Source organism: Salmo trutta, chromosome 17, assembly GCF_901001165.1.
Source record: "Salmo trutta chromosome 17, fSalTru1.1, whole genome shotgun sequence".
NCBI lineage: Eukaryota > Metazoa > Chordata > Actinopteri > Salmoniformes > Salmonidae > Salmo > Salmo trutta.
This window is the reverse complement of record NC_042973.1, coordinates 19606702-19618966: the sequence shown is the minus strand read 5'-3', so window position 1 is coordinate 19618966 and position 12265 is coordinate 19606702. Positions and strand designations below refer to the sequence as shown.

Genomic DNA, 12265 nt, shown 5'->3' with positions numbered 1-12265 from the left:
AGGCTGTGTAAGGGCTATTTGATGAAGGAGAGTGATGGAGTGCTGCATCAGATGGCCTGGCCTCCACAATCACCCGACCTCAACCCAATTGAGATGGTTTGGGATGAGTTGGACCGCAGAGTGAAGGAAAAGCAGCCAGCAAGTGCTCAGCATATGTGGGAACTCCTTCAAGATTGTTAGAAACGCATTCCAGGTGACGCTGGTTGAGAGAATGCCAAGATTGTGCAAAGTGGCTAATTTGAAGAATCTCAAATATAAAATGAATTTTGATTTGTTTAATACATTTTTTGGGTTACTACATGATTCCATGTGTTATTTCATAGTTTTGATGTCTTCACTATCATTCTACAATGTAGAAAAAATTAAAAATAAGACCGTGTGTGTGTGTGTGTGTGTGTGTGTGTGTGTGTGTGTGTATGTATATATATAATTTTTTTTCACACTATGAGATTGGTATAGTACTGTGATATTGTAAAAGTTATGATAATGCCTTTTTAGGGTAAGAGCTGTTTGAAAAGACCACCTGAAACTTCAGCCTGTTTTGGTAGGATGGAGTTTTGGCTTTCGATGGTGACATCACCATGTGATAAATTAGTTAATTGACCAATAAGAACGATAATTCCAAACCTCTCTGCCAATAACAGCTAATTTTCAGTTTTCCTCTCCCCACTCAGACCACTCCAAGGCAGTTGTAGCAGAATTCTTGCTTGAGAAATTGCCCTTTGCTAAGAAGCTATTTAGTTTGTTTTCATTCAAATGGTCAAAAAGAATCACACTGAGGTACTTAATTGTTACCCATAAAGGATTTTGAGATAACTGCTGCATTGGACCTTTTAAAAAGGCATCAGTCAGACTGGCTAGGCATCAGTCAGACTGGCTGGGCTGAGAAATTTTTCCTATTTATCGCTGCCTCTCTCTCTCCTAACTTTCCAGTCTTTTTTTACAGCCCTTAAAGACTCTTGACTACACGAGCTGTTGCTTTTGCGAATGTCGGCTGCAGTTACCATGGCAACAAATGACTGAAGCATATCTGTGTGCTGGTGTGATGTTAGACCACTGAGAGAGAACAGAGAGGGAGGGGCCGTGGGCGTCTCGAAACTGCTTTAAAATCATATTTCATTTTGGCTCACTGTATTGGGTGCTAAATGGAATGAGAGAAAATGATGAAAACTGGCAGATTCTTGTAGAGTGTAGACATGCACACACACACACACACACACACACACACACACACTTGTAATGAACTACACTAGCGTTCAAAAGTATGGGGTCACTTAGAAATGTCCTTGTTTTTTAAAATATTTTTTGTCCATTAAAATAACATCAAATTGATCAGAAATACAGTGTAGACATTAATGTTGTAAATGACTATTGTAGCTGGAAACTACATTTTCTTTTTATATATATAGAATATCTATATAGGCGTACAGAGGCCCATTATCAGCAACCTTCACTCCTGTGTTCCAATGGCACGTTGTGTTAGATTATCCAAGTTTATAATTTTAAAAGGCTAATTGATCATTAGAAAACCCTTTTGCAATTATGTTAGCACAGCTGAAAACTGTTGTGTGTCACGTTGGCATGAAGGATCGGGAGACAGAAGCAGGAATGCGTAATCGTTTTTTTTATTACACCCAAAATTACAGCGTGGTGTGTAAAGGCACAGGAACGAAGACCAAACAAACACGTTCACAAAATACAGGGTTGAAACCCAAACAAATGAGCGAGGAGTACCTCGAATAAATAACACATGCACACGATGATTAACACACGGGGTGAGACCCGTAATCATCTGCGCAATCCACAAGGGCACGAAAGCCCAAAACGCACAGCACAGGTACACACACGCACCAATGGACATTGTAACAATAATCGACAGCACCATGGTGAACAAAGGGCATATATATATATATATATATATATATATATATATATATATATATATATATATATATATATATATACAAATACAATCAGTGGAAATAGGGGCCAGGTGTGCGCAATGAAAGTTCCAGAGGGATCCGTGACATTGTGCTGATTTTAAAGAAGCAATACAACTGGCCTTCTTTAGATTAGTTGAGTATCTGGCGCATCAGCATTTGTGTATTCGATTACAGGCTCAAAATGGCCAGAAACAAATAACTTTCTTCTGAAACCTGTCAGTCTATTCTTGTTCTAAGAACAGAAGGCTATTCCATGCGAGAAATTGCCAAGGAAGTGAAGATCTGGTACAATGCTGTATACTACTCCCTTCACAGAACAGCGCAAACTGGCTGTAACCAGAATAGAAAGAGTGGGAGGCCCCGGTGCACAACTGAGCAAGAGGACAAGTACATTAGTGTCTAGTTTGAGAAACAGATGCCTCACAAGTCCTCAACTGGCAGCTTCAATAAATAGTACCTACAAAACACCAGTCTCAACGTCAACAATGAAGAGGCGACTCCGGGATGCTGGCCTTCTAGGCAGAGTTCCTCTATCCAGTGTCTGTGTTCTTTTGCCCATCTTAATCTTTTATTTTATTGGCCAGTCTGAGATATGGCTTTTCCTTTGCAACTCTGCCAAGAAGGCCAGCATTCCGGAGTCGCCTCTTCACTGTTTTCTAATGATCAGTTAGCTAATCCAAGTTTATCATTTTAAAAGGCTAACACATCATGCCATTGGAACACAGGAGTGATGGTTGCTGATAATGGGCCTCTGTACGCCTATTTTTATTTTATTTCACCTTTATTTAATCAGGTAGGCCAGTTGAGAACAAGTTCTCATTTACAACTGCGACCAGGCCAAGATAAAGCAAAGCAGTGTGACACAAACAACACAGCGTTTCACATGGGATAAACAAACATACAGTCAATAACACAATAGAAAAATCTATATACAGTTTGTGCAAATGTAGTAAGATTAGGGAGGTAAGGCAATAAATAGGCCATAGTGGCAAAATATTTACAATTTAGCAATTACACACTGGAGTGATAGATGTGCAGAAGAGGAATGTGCAAGTAGAGATACTGGGGTGCAAAGGAGCAAAAAAATAACAATATGGGGATGAGGTAGTTGGGTGGGCTATTTACAGATGGACTGTGTCCAGGTGCAATGATCGGTAAGCTGCTCTGACAGCTGATGCTTAAAGTTAGTGAGGGAGATATGTCTCCAGCTTTGATTTTGCAATTCGTTCCAGTCATTAGCAGCAGAGAACTGGAAGGAAAGGCGGCCAAAGGAGGAGTTGGCTTTGGTTATGACCAGTGAAATATACCTGCTGGAGTGCGTGCTACGGGTGGGTGCTGCTATGGTGACCAGTGAGCTGAGATAAGGCGGGGCTTTACCTAGCAAAGACTTATAGATGACCTGGAGCCAGTGGGTTTGGCGACGAATATGAAGCGAGGGCCAGCCAACAAGAGCATACAGGTCGCAGTGGTGGGTAGTATGTGGGGCTTTGGTGACAAACGGATGGCACTGTGATCGATACATCCAGTTTGCTGAGTAGAGTGTTGGAGGCTATTTTGTAAATGACATCGCCGAAGTCAAGGATCGGTAGGATAGTCAGTTTTACGAGGGTATGTTTGGCAGCATGAGTGAAGGATTTTTTGTTGCAAAATAGGAAGCCAATTTTAGATTGAATTTTGGATTGGAGATGCTTAATATGAGTTTGGAAGGAGAGTTTACAGTCTGACCAGACACCTAGGTATTTGTAGTTGTCCACATATTTTAAGTCAGAACCGTCCAGAGTAGTGATGCTAGATGGGCGGGTGCGGGCAGCGATCGGTTGAAGAGCATGCATTTAGTTTTACTTGCATTTAAGAGCAGTTGGAGGCCACAGAAGGAGTGTTGTATGGCATTAACATTTGTTTGGAGGTTTGTTAACAGTGTCCAAAGAAGGGCCAGAAGTATACAGAATGGTGTCGTCTGCGTAGAGGTGGTTCAGAGAATCACCAGCAGCAAGAGCGACATCATTGAGAAAAGAGGAAAGAGTCGGCCCGAGAATTGAACCCTGTGGCACCCCATAGAGACTCCCAGAGGTCCGTACAACAGGCCCTCCGATTTCACATACTGAACTCTGTCTGAGAAGTAGTTGGTGAACCAGGCGAGGCAGTCATTAGAGAAACCAAGGCTATTGAGTCTGCCGATAAGAATGCGGTGATTGACAGTCGAAAGCCTTGGCCAGGTCGATGAAGACTGCTGCACAGTATTGTCTTTTATCGATGTCGGTTATGATATCGTTTAGGACCTTGAGCCTGGCTGAGCTGCATCCATGACCAGCTCGGAAACCACATTGCATAGCGGAGAAGGTACGGTGGGATTCGAAATGGTCGGTGATCTGTTTGTTAACTTGGCTTTTGAAGACTTTAGAAAGGCAGGGTAGGATAGATATAGGTCTGTATCAGTTTGGGTCTAGAGTGTGTCACACTTTGAAGAGGGGGATCACCGCGGCAGCTTTCCAATCTTTAGGGATCTCAGACAATACGAAAGAGAGGTTGAACAGGCTAGTAATAGGGGTTGTAACAATTGCGGCGGATAATTTTTCTAGCCTGGCTGATTTTGTACGGGTCCAGGTTTTGCAGCTCTTTCAGAACATCAGCTATCTGGATTTGGGTGAAGGAGAAATGGGGGGGGGCTTGGGCAAGTTGCTGTGGGGGGTGCAGAGCTGTTTACCGGGGTAGGGCTAGCTAGGTGGAAAGCATGGCCAGCCGTAGAAAAACGCTTATTGAAATTCTCGATTATCGTAGATTTATAGGTGGGGACAGTATTTCCTAGCTTCAGTGCAGTGCGCAGCTGGGAGAAGGTGCTCTTATTCTCCTTCGACTTTACAGTGTCCCAGAACTTTTTGGAGTTTGTGCTTCAGGATGCAATTTCTGTTTGAAAAAGCTAGCCTTTGCTTGCCTAACTGCCTGTGTATGTTGGTTCCTAACTTCCCTGAAAAGTTGCATATTGCGGGGGCTATTCGATGCTAATGCAGTACGCCACAGGATGTTTTTTTGCTGGTCGAGGGCAGTCAAGTCTGGAGTTAACCAAGGGCTATATCTGTTCTTAGTTCTACGTTTTTTGAATGGGGCATGCTTATTTAAGATGGTGAGGAAAGCTCTTTTAAAGAATAACCAGGCATCCTCTACTGACGGAATGAGATCAATATCCTTCCAGGATACCTGGGCCAGGTCGATTAGAAAGACCTGCTCGCTGAAGTGTTTTAGGGAGCGTTTGTATGTGATGAGGGGTTGTCATTTGACCGTGGACCCATTACGGACGTAGCCAATGAGGCAGTGATCGCTGAGATCCTGGTTGAAGATAGCAGAGGTGTATTTAGAGGGCATGTTGGTCAGGATTATATCTATGAGGGAGCCCATGTTTACGGATTTAGGGTTGTACCTGGTAGGTTCCTTGATCATTTGTGTGAGATTGAGGGCATCTATCTTAGATTGTAGAACGACCGGTGTGTTAAGCATGTCCCAGTTTAGGTCACCTAACAGTACAAACTCTGAAGATAAATTGGGGGCAATTCATTAACATATGGTGTCCAGGGTACAGCTGGGTGCTGAGGGGGCCTATAATAAGCGGCAACAGTGAGAGACTTGTTTCTGGAAAGGTGGATTTTTAAAAGTAGAAGCTCGAACTGTTTGGGCCAGACCTTGATAGTGTGACAGAACTCTGCAGGCTATCTCTGCAGTAGATTGCAACTCCACCCCCTTTGGCAGTTCTATCTTGGCGGAAAATGTTGTAGTTGGCGATGGAAATATATCTGGTGAAATATATCAAGAATATCTGGTGGCCTTCCTAAACCAGGATTCAGACACGGCTAGGACATCAGGGTTGGTGGAGTGTGCTAAAGCAGTGAATAAAACAAACTTATGGAGGAGGCTTCTGATGTTAACATGCATGAAACCAAGGCTTTTACAGTTACAGAAGTCAACAGATGATAGCGCCTGGGGAATAGGAGTGGAACTGGGGGCTACAGGGCCTGAGTTAACCTCTACATCACCAGAGGAGGAGTAGGATAAGGGCTAAAGGCTATAAGAACTGGTCGTCTAGTGCATTGGGGACATAGAATAAAAGGAGCAGATTTCTGGGCGTGGTAGAATAGATTCAGGGCATAATATCCAGCAATGGTATGGTAGGATGTGAGTACAGTGGCGGTAAACCTAGGCGTTGAGTGACGAGAGAGGTTTCATCTCTGTAGGCACCAGTTAAGTCAGGTGAGGTCTCCGCATGTGTGTAGGTTGGGATAAAAGAGCGATCTAAGGCATTTTGAGCGGGACTGAGGCCTCTACAGTGAAATGAAACAATAAGAACTAGCCAAGACAGCAGTAGACAAGGCATATTGACATTAGAGTTAGGCATAAATCAATCACAGGTGTTGATCAGGAGAACTTAGACAACAATGGGTGAAAGGCGATGAATGGGCAGAGCGGATCAGTTAGGTACATACAGGACCTGAGTTTGAGGCTGGGGCCGACAGGTAAACAAAATGAGGTACCGTGTTATTGAAACAGTCCAGGGGGCATCAGCTGTGTAGCCGAGTGATCATTGAGTCAAAAGAGCAGCAATAGGTGAGTCAGGGTGCCGTTCGGTAGTCACTACTTCGCTAGGCGAGCAGGGGACACAGCGTTCAGAAAAGCTAGCGGGCCGGGGCTAGAAGATGGTTCTTCGGCGACATCGTAACAGAATAGCATGTTGCGACCACATCGAGCAATCACGTCAGCAGTCCAGTCGTGATGGATCGGCGGGGCTCCGTGTCGACAATAAAGGGTACAGGCCAATTGGCAAAGGAGGTATTGTAGCCCTAGAAATAGCTGGTATATGGGCCTAGCTCAAGGCTAGCTGGTGCTTGCTTCGGGACAGAGGCGTTAGCTAACAGTAACAGCTAGCTAGCTGCGATGATCCGGTGTAATGATCCTGAGCAGCAGGAATCCGGTGATGTTGTAGAGAAGCAGTCCAATATGCTCTGGGTTGATATCGCGCTGTGCAGTCTAGCAGGTGTTATCCGAGCTAAGGCTGGCTGGTGACCGAGAAAAAGGTGAAGACCGCTAGCCATTGCTAACAACAACTAGTAGCTAGTTAGCTGGCTAGCTCCTGATGTTAATTCCAGTTATAAGGAATAAAAATAGCAGATCTGTACCACATTGGGTGAGGCGGGTTGCAGGAAAGTATATTTAGTTCGTAGATCGAAAGTGAGATTAAGATGTATACGAAGAAGACCGGATATTTACACTGGATAAGACACAGTATAAGACGAAGACAAACACACACGTCCTACTGCTACGCCATCTTGGAGTTGTGTTGATATGTAGATATTCCATAAAAAATCTGCTGTTTCCAGCTACAATAGTCATTTACAATATTAACACTGTATTTCTGATCAATTTGATGTCATTTTAATGGACAATTTTATTTTGCTTTTCTTTCAAAAACAGGGACATTTCTAAGTGACCCCAAACTTTTGAATGGTAGTGTACTTTTTACATTGGAAGTTTCTCATGGTTTAGATATGTCTAATATATGCTTTTTGAATATTCAGTTATTAAAATAGGTTATTCATGTTTTTTTACATGGTAGCAAATATGACTCATCTGACCTCAAACTGTAGCCCTGTATCCCTTTCTTTTATTTCCAAAACACTTAAGCGTGCTGTCTCTGATAAACTCTTGTTATCTCTCTCAAAACAATCTTCTTTACCCTAACCAGGACAGGTCTTCTGTGTCACGGAGGCTCTGCACTGCCAAAGCTGACTCTCGCTCCTCTGTTCTCATCCTCCTAGATCTATCCGCTGCCTTCGGCACCGTGAACCATCAGATCCTCCTCTCCACTCTCTCAGGGCTGGGTGTCTCAGGCTCTGCACACTCTTGGATTGCAGCTTACCTGGCAGGTCGTGGCGAGGATCTGTGTCTGCACTACGTACTCTCACTACTGGTGTCCCCCAGGGCTCTGTTCTAGGCCCTCCCCTCTTCTCTCTATACACCAAGTCAGATGGCTGCGTCATATCCTCACATGGTCTCTCCTATCATTGCTATGCGGATGACACTCAACTACTTTCCTCCTTCCACCTGACACCCAGGTGGCGACACGCATCTCTGCATGCCTGGCAGATACCTCAGCTTGGATGTCAGCCCATCTCCTCAAGCTCAACCTGCTCTTCCTCCCGGGGAAGGCCTGCCCGCTCAAAGACCTCTCCATCACGGTTGATAACTCCACAGTGTCGCCCTCCCAGAGTGCAAAGAACCTTGGCATGACCCTGGACAACACCCTGTCATTCTCCGCAAACATCAAAGCATGCTCTACAACATCCGTAGAGTACGACCCAACCTCACACAGGAAGCGGCGAAGGTTCTAATCCAGGCACTTGTCCAGGCACTTCTAGACTACTGCAACTCGCTGTTGGCTGGGCTCCCCGCTTGTGCCATCAAACCACTGCAACTTATCCAGAACGCTGCAGCCACTCTCTACCTTCAGGCTATGCTCAAACCCTACACCCCAACTCGAGCACTCTGTTCTGCCACCTCTGGTCTCTTGGCCATCTCACTCCTACAGGAGGGTAGCTCCTGCTCAGCCCAGTCCAAGCTCTTCTCTGTCCTGGCACCCCAATGGTGGAACCACCTTCCCCCTAAAGCTATGACAGCAGAGTTCCTGCCCATCTTCGAAAAGCACCTGAAAACCCTACCTCTTCCAAGAGTATCTTAAATAATCCCCCCCCTTTTGAGGAAACGTGTACTTACTATGCCTGTGATATGTAATGGCCCCACCTAGCTATCTTAAGATGAATGCACTAACTGTAAGTTGCTCTGGATAAGAGCGTTTGCTAAATGACTAAAATGTAATGAGTTTAACTTGAACAAGTTTATTTCAGTTCCAGGTATAGATTAGACACCATGATAGAATGTGGTGCGTCCTGTGTCACCTAACCTATTTTAGTGCATGTTAATACCAAAAGGTAATAACAATTAATAAATCAGAATCGAATCAATCTCTCCTTAACATGTGGTCCTTCCACGTGTGGTCATGCCAAAAGGCGAAAGGAAGGATAAGGAGGAGTAAATAGAAGCTGGGAAAAAAGAGCTGTATAAATATTTCACCTGGCAAAAGGGCAGATGGGTCTTTAAAATTAATTTCCAAGCTCTGCAAATATTAACATTAAGGGGAATTACAATGGGTAGAGTAGCCATGCTGAGTCAATGCAACTTTAATGTCCCGACTCTTGAGGTGCACCCTATTCTTAAGGTGTAGCAGCTTCACTAGGCTGCATTATGGAGGCTTGATCACTTATTATCCCACACGCGCACACACAAGGCCGTGCACAGACCGGGATCAAGTGCTCAAAACGAAAACAGGGCGCACTCAGCGCTTGAAAGAAAATTACTGTCATAATTCATACTGTATATCTAAATTCCTAACTTACCAACTGCCTCTGTAGTAAATAAAATTTGGCGCGTAGGCCTATTTATTTCTGCAACAACACACATCACAAATTGTAAGCAAGCTAGTTACAGTCTCCTAAAGACATGACTGACATTGGGGAAAGAGATTGGGCTATCAGCTGATTGTAGATTTTTGTTTTTGGGTGATTTATCTGCAATGCTCTTAAAATTCTTACATAACTTCTTATTATTAATAATCTTCTAACTCATGATATATCGCTTGCTGGCCGGCTAGTGGCCACGTGTGTGGATATTTTAGCGTATGGTGGTTAGCTAGAGTCTAGACTAGCTGTGTTGCTACTGCCCTGACACACACGTGCAACTCCTGACTGAAGGAGGGATGAAGTTGGGTCGGAGGGTCGTTGATGCAGCTGCTCCTCTCTCTGCGGCGCATTTCAGCCAACCAGATCGAATATTGATGATGATGATTTAAATGAGGTGTTTTTAAATGCTACTCAAACGTTATGCTTCTTTGGCACTACTGTTTATATTGAAACTAGGTAGCTAGCTACACACTCTCGACCAGTGACTGCATCTCAAGCCATGCGTGTTTGCATGTTTGGATACTAGGCGTGCGCAATGTCCGTACAGGGCAGACGATGTCACGACGACTTGTGGGTTCAAAAACCCCAAATGACAAAAACTATCTACAGTGCCTTGCAAAAGTTTGGACACACCTACTCATTCAATGTTTTTTCTTTATTTCCACAATTTTCTACATTATAATAATAGTGAAGACATTAAACCTATGAAATGACACATGGAATCATGTACTACCCAAAAATGTGTTAAACAAATCAAAATATATTTTATATCTGAGATTCTTCAAAGTAGCCTCCCTTTGCCTTGATGACAGCTTTGCACACTCTTGGCATTCTCTTAACCAGCTTCATGAGGTAGTCACCTGGAATGCATTTCAAATAACAGGTGTGCCTTGTTAAAAGTTAATTTGTGAAATGTATTTAGGTCTTAATGTGTTTGAGCCAATCGGTTGTGTTGTGACAAGATAGCCCTATTTGATAAAAAACCAAGTCCATATTAGGGCAAGAAGAGCTCAAATAAGCAAAGAGAAATGACAGTCCAATCAAACACACACACACCCACTTACTATTATACCCTACACACAGCTTCTTATCCTACAGACACATTTTACCGGCCATCTCTTAACTGCACACCACAATTATACGTATCAGTTGTTTTAAGTAACTGCTTATTCCATTGGTTAGCCTTCTTTATACACTGAACACAAATATAACGGAACATGTAAAGTGGTCCCATGTTTCATGAGCTAAAATGAAAAGATTCCAGAAATGTTCCATACATACAAAAATGTTTCTCTCAAATTTTGTACACAAATTTGTTTACATCCCTGTTAGTGAGCATTTCTCCTTTTCCAAGATAATCCATCCACCTGACAGGTATGGCATATCAAGAAGCTGATTAAACAGCATGATCATTATGCAGGTGCACCTTGTGCTGGGGACAATAAAATGGCACTCTAAAATGTACAGTTTTGTCACACAACACAAAGCCACAGATGTCTCAAGTTTTGAGGGAGCGTGCAATTGGCATGCTGACTTTTAAAATTATAAACTTGGATTAGCTAACACAACGTGCCATTGGAGCACAGGAGTGATGGTTGCTGAAAATGGGCCTTTGTACGCCTATGTAGATATTCCATTAAAAATCAGCCATTTCCAGCTACAATAGTCATTTACAACATTAACAATGTCTACACTATATTTCTGATCAATTTGAGGATATTTTAATGGACAAAGAATGTGCATTTCTTTCAAAAACAAGGACATTTCTAAGTGACCCCAAACTTGTGAACCGTAGTGTATTTACAACATATACAGTTGAAGTCGGAAGTTTACATACACTTAGGTTGGAGTCATTAAAACTCATTTTCAACCAGTCATCAAAGTTCTTGTTAACAAACTATAGTTTTGGCAAGTCGGTTAGGACATCATCTTTGTGCATGACACAAGTAATTTTTCCAACAATTGTTTACAGACAGATTATTTCACTTATAATTCACTATCACAATTCCAGTTGGTCAGAAGTTTACGTTCACTAAGTTGACTGTACCTTTAAATAGCTTGGAAAATTCCAGAAAATGATGTCATGGCTTTAGAAGCTTCTGATAGGCTAATTGACATCATTTGAGTCCATTGGAGGTGTACCTGTGGATGTATTTCAAGGCCTACCTTCAAATTCAGTGCCTTTTTGCTTGACATCATGGGAAAATCAAAAGAAATCAGCCAAGACCTCAGACAATCAATTGTACACCTCCACAAGTCTGGTTCATCCTTGGTAGCAATTTCCAGACGCCTGAAGGTAGCACATTCATCTGTACCATCAATAGTACGCAAGTATAAACGCAATGGGACCACGCAGCCGTCATACCGCTCAGGAAGGAGACGCGTTCTGTCTCCTAGAGATGAATGTACTGGGGTGTGAAAAAGTGCAAATCAAGCCCAGAACAACAGCAAAGGACCTTGTGAAGATGCTTGAGGAAACAGGTACAAAAGTATCTATATCCACAGTAAAACGAGTCCTATATCGACATAACCTGAAAGGCAGCATCATGTGCTTTTCTGCAGGAGTGACTGGTGCTATAGATGGCATCATGAGGGAGGAAAATTACGTGGATATATTCAAGCAACATCTCAAGACATCAGTCAGGAAGTTAAAGCTTAGTCGCAAATGGGTCTTCCAAATGGACAATGACCCCAAGCATACTTCCAAAGTTGTGGCAGAATGGCTTAAGGACAACACCGTCAAGGTATTGGAGTGGCCATCACAAAGCCCTGACCTCAATCCCATAGAAAATTTGTGGGCAGAACTGAAAAAGCGTGTGTGAG

At 43.1% G+C, this 12265-nt stretch overlaps 1 protein-coding gene across 4 annotated transcripts in view; it reads left to right on the top strand.

Moving 5' to 3' along the window:
• Positions 1-12265, top strand: part of LOC115151815 (serine/threonine-protein kinase stk11) — a 36282-nt gene that overhangs the window by 9751 nt on the left and 14266 nt on the right. The window lies entirely within an intron of this gene.